The sequence below is a fragment of the Hippocampus zosterae genome, chromosome 20 (assembly GCF_025434085.1).
Source record: "Hippocampus zosterae strain Florida chromosome 20, ASM2543408v3, whole genome shotgun sequence".
NCBI classification, from domain to species: Eukaryota; Metazoa; Chordata; class Actinopteri; order Syngnathiformes; family Syngnathidae; genus Hippocampus; species Hippocampus zosterae.
Window position 1 is genome coordinate 5,651,523 of NC_067470.1, and position 5,341 is coordinate 5,656,863.

The following is a 5,341-nucleotide window of genomic DNA, read 5'->3' on the forward strand; positions in this document are numbered from 1 at the left end:
TTTACTAAAAGGCGGACACAAAATTACCAGTAAACAAACATACCCTACAACATGCTCTTCTTCTTATCTTGACATAGTTGTTCTTTAAACAGTGTATCGGTCATCTGCATCAAATCCAACAAATTCTCCCAGACAAACAAAAACCAATCTGGTAACAACAAATAATCCACTCCAGAAAAAAAAAAAGGTCACTATTATTGACAGCGTCCGAACACAGACCAGGTGGATCCCAAAAATATAGACTCAGATAAATGGCGATACAAAAATATTTATTTCAAGGAAAGCAAAAGACTGACGTGTCAACACAAATGTTGGTGACAAAAAGACAGACAAACCAAATGAGAACCAAAAGTGCTTGCAAACAACGAGGCAAAGTTGGTGACAGAAAATCCATGAATCAAAATGGCAAAATTGTCCAAACACACAAAAGTAAAACGAGTCCCAACACAACTTGATAACAAACACAGTTACAAAACCAAAATCTATTGAGAAAATAAAGCAACTCTAAGCGAGAACACGAGGTCTAGAAAACAGCACCTGGACACAAGCAGCAAACAAGGTGAATGAATCATCCAACACAGCCCTTTAATAGCCATGAGCTTGATTGGGAAACGAGACAAAGGTGCGCCGCTGAAGGGCCACGCCCAACACCCCAGCTAGTGCTGAAAACAAAACAAAAGGAAAACAGAGCAGAACATGACAATTATGAAAGATTTAATAACTGTACACAGCCAGACTTGATTTATATTGCATGACTCCGATGAAACTTTTTTTTTTTCCCCAAGCATGACAATGTGGATGTCAAGTCCATCTGAATCGGGCCCATTCCATATGTGGCTAAAAATATGATGTGAAAATTATAATTCAACCCATGACAGAGAGTTATTAAATGATGACACCTGATGGGGGGTGGGGGGTTATGTCAAATTCTTTTTTTTTTCAAGAACATATTTCAGTGCTTGTATTTGTGTAGTGTTGCACATAGGCTGCGTGTATCACAACAACTGGGGTCCTTTGCTCTAAGGGTGCCCAAACAGATGCCTTAACTAAATGCAATGTCCTAACTCATAGGTGTCATACTCAGGTCCTGCAGGGCCGCTGTCCTGCATGTTTTCCAAGTCTCCCTGTTGCAACACACCTGATTTAAATGATCAGATCATCAGCAAGCTCTTCGGAAGCCTGACATTGAATCTGTTCATTTGAATCAGGTGTGTTGCAACAGGGAGACTTGGAAAACTTGCAGGACAGCGGCCCTCCAGGACCTGAGTTTGACACCTATGTCCTAACTGGATGGACTTTAAATATGCTTGCTCTAAATTAGGGGAAAAAAAATGAGACGATAGGGAATTTTTTACATATCCAAAATCTGCGAATGCGACTGCACCATGAACGCACAGTTTGGATGCGCACCATCAGTTTGAGCCTGATGTCATGGATCATACACACATATGGAACAAAAAAAATAAACACATTAAAAAATGAAAATAAAGAATTAAATAAAGAAATGACGATCATTGTTGCAACTTGGGTCTGTACTTTAGTGATATTTGCTCCACTTTAGCGTTTCCTCTGTTCTCTTTTGAGTTCATGAAATGCAAGTGCTGCAATTCATGAAGAAAAAATAAAAATAAACGCAAGAAAAGCACAAACTAAATGACCTCTTTAGTGATGCACAGCACATACTTTCACAGGTTTAAATTTAGCCAACCCAAGTAATTGCCTTCCCTCCTGCATCCCTCCATCCTCCAAAAAGTCCAAATCACTGAGAATGAAAGTAATTGGTGGTCTCACCTCAATTTCTGAATGGAATGAAGTCTGCTTCGAAGAGCCAAAGCTTCTGGCAGGCTTCTGCGATCTGTCCCCGCACACTCTTCGCAAGAGAAGATTTGACCAAGACAGGGTAAACATGCCACACATTTGACCGATTTCGCTACATATCTCTGACCAAGTTCAACCAGTCCAAGCATAGACATAGAATCTGAATTTTGATACCCAGTGACATTATTGAAAGCTTTTCAACCATAATCAGGACTTTTGATTCACAAAAACAGCAACTCAGACAGTTTCTTGATCTTTTCTCCACACACTTTAAGACAAAACTTGTAGTCTTTGTTGAAGTGGTTTTGAATAAACTGCTCAACAGATTTTAAAAAATATCTTAGGTCATCCAACAGTAACTTAATTTGATGTTACTGTCTCAAAAACATCCAACTGGATGAGGGCTCATATTATGTGGTTCTGTTGATGGCAGTTTTATTCTTTCATTTGTTTTTTTAATCATTAAAAAATGATTTCTTTGTATAATTGCATTAGGTCTCGGTAGGTTCTGACCCACAAAACTTAAAGTGAGTGTCAGTGAGTGATGGCGACACCACCACTTGTAGATTTAGAAAAATCTCTCGTACTGCCCAAGCGAGTTCACTACAAAGCAGCCTGCATGCGTTCGCGAAAAGTATGTAGCTCGGTTGACCGGCGACCATCACGTCTCTTTTGGCCTGCTGAGGAAAAGCCTCTGGCAGCCAAGCAGTCTGGGGTTGAAATTTCATAATCATGTGCTATCAAATGTCCTCCATTGAGGCTGATGAATCACTGGGGAAACGGAGCATTGTTGTTCCACTCCTGCCACCCAACCGGATCCGAAAGCCGTTCGCTTGGCCACTACGATCTCGTTTGGGATGTCACGCCACCTCACTCTCTTCTCACCTAGGTGTCGCCGTTTCTGTCGAAAGACGTCTCGCCTCCCTTCCCAGACGTTCTTGCTGCTATAGATCACGGGCTGCAGCGCCACAGTGACAATCTGTGAACTAACCTCAGCTCCCCGGGCCATGATGTAATTAAAGAAGTAAATCAGACAATATTCATTAAAGAGCACATGTGCCTGTCAACCACGATTCTACTGCAAATGCACAACATGCATTCACACCCATTGCAAAAGCGACACATACGAGGGAAAAAATTGAGTGCTATGAGCCAGGGACGGTTCTGGGTCCGTTTTTTCTGTTGTCAAATTCTGCGAGCTATTTCATTGCCAACCAGGCGTGCAATTTCTAAGCAAATCGCATTTTGCTTGTTGTAATGAATACACGTCTCCTGTGTCGTACATGTCAATGTTATGGTGTTACTTTTCCATTCAGTTTGGGTCTTGAACTGAAAATGTTTTGAAAACATGCCCTTGGTAATTCTAAATGTTTATTGCAATGTGCAGTCCCGAACTTCAATGTGCATGTTTTGTTGGGAAAAGCCTGAGAAAGATCCTCGTCACAAAGGGGAGATGACTTTGATTACAGTCAGCCTCCGTTCACGTTGCTCGACTTCCGCACGCTGTCAGTTGACTGTCAGCTAATTCAGCTCAGGACTTCTTCCAGACAAGTGCTGCTGTTTTGTCTGCTTAGCAAATGTAGAACTTTCAGCAATTAGGATGGATCATTGGAGTTGTGTTTTTTTTCACCCCCTTAAAATACGCAATAATATAACACAGACTGTTGAGTGTCGACCATATGAAAGAGAACGACACTCAGTAAAGCACAGAACTCGACCAAGGCTGAACAATTCTGAACTGACTCCTCCGTCTCTGCCTCTACTGACTGAAAAAAAAAACTCATAATGTGCTGAGTGATATGCTTATGCGCGGTGCCAACTGTTTTTTGCTGTCTGAAGCTCCATCTGCTCGATCTGGTGGCTCACTGCCCTTAATGCAAAAAGGCTGACACAATATAAATTCTAACTTTGAGGAATATCAAACAAACTAGCAAACCAATAAACAGCAATTTAAAAAAAAAACAGAAAACATTTTGGCAACTGTTGTTTACCCTTGCTAGAGGTATTTCATTATTGACCAGTATTATTTTCAATACAAGTAAATACAAAGAGGTACACTGGTTTCTTTTTGACACAATCTGACAGGTTTCGTATTAACAGGAAACTAAAAATGCCGGTGCAAACAAAAGGGATGAATTTTCGAGAAGAAATAAAGTAATCAAAAGATCAACATCAACGTGAGTAGTATTAAAACAGAAGACATACATACATAAATACATACATCATTCACACGACAAACCTGCCATCTTATTTCTCGTGAATTATCTATCAAAGCGTCTAAGCTAACACCATTGTAAATGATTTTTTTTCTCGTGTTAGCGGTTCAAAAAAAATACATGTCTGACTGTGAGCTCAGCATTTTCTTTATTTTATATATATATATATATATATATATATATATATATATATATATATATATATAGCTAGAACATGTTTTGGGGGGAGTGGGGGGGGGGTGCTGGGGTAGGGTGGAAAAATTGTAATAGTTCATAGATTCTGTTACACAGCTCAGGAAATATCCCGTGTAGGAGCATTTTGAAAGAAAAACAACCAGAAAAAGTCCCATTTCCTTGTCACACAGCACGGCCGAACCAGTTTGAAGTGAGTTACATGATCCACAAGGCCCCCCTCCCGGTTTCCTACTCCAAACAGGAGTCTATACGCGTGTGGCAGAGAAACGGAAATACTCAAGCAACTGCTTTCTCTCACAGTGAGCTATGCTGCCGTTGTAATATTTATATGCCAATAACGCATGCCCAATATAAACCACCGACTCAGCTTTTTTTTGCCAGTTCAAGACAGTTACAGTATATGCATTTCAAATGCAAACACGCTGGCCACCACATGATGTATGTGTCCTATAGCTATTATCCTAATGGTTTGTCCATAAAAACAATCGACTTCAAGACATCATCCAGTGCCTTGCACTCGGTGGTGACATGAACCGGCAGGCTTTTAAATTGGAGCAGGAATGCGGTCAACATGAGGAGCTGAATTAGGACCCAGAAGCACATATGACACGGAATTTGGAACGGAAAGTCTTTTATCGACGAAAATACAACATAACCGCAAAGAACAGGGTTGGCGGCCGCGGACACGGAAGAGAGTTGACTCTCTGGCTGGGACAAAGCTCGACATACTGACGCAAAAATATGCAAAAATTGCTCCAAGACCTGCTGAGCTGTTCATCATTACAGGAATTCTGCCAAAGTCAAAATGTTAAATTTCTTCCAAATGTCCAAAAACTCGCAAATTGGGCTTCTTGTCAGTCAAGGTGCCGATGCACCTTGTAATCCGATTGTTGATCCAAACGTGTGTTGTGCCGATGGGCAGAAAAGGCCGACACGGCCATTTGTATCATCGGCCCTCTGCTTTGTGCAAGCGTGCAAATTCTGAATGAATCAACGTGTCGATGCTACTGCCAATCCCAGCCTCCCTTCTGAAAGGCGTTCTGAGTAGCAAATCGGCCCAAGGAAAGCTCCCCTCAGACTTTGCTTAACATGCGGATTGATTTCGTGACTAT

At 41.1% G+C, this 5,341-nt stretch overlaps 1 long non-coding RNA gene across 1 annotated transcript; it reads right to left on the reverse strand.

Annotated features, from left to right (window-relative positions):
- Nucleotides 1-268: 268 nt before the first annotated feature.
- On the reverse strand, nucleotides 269-2,828 carry LOC127592766 (uncharacterized). The gene is made up of 3 exons (XR_007960215.1): nucleotides 2,704-2,828; nucleotides 1,792-1,870; nucleotides 269-662 (listed from the first exon to the last, which is right to left on the reverse strand). It is a non-coding gene; the product is annotated as an uncharacterized LOC127592766 (long non-coding RNA).
- Between the last annotated feature and the right edge of the window lie 2,513 nt (nucleotides 2,829-5,341).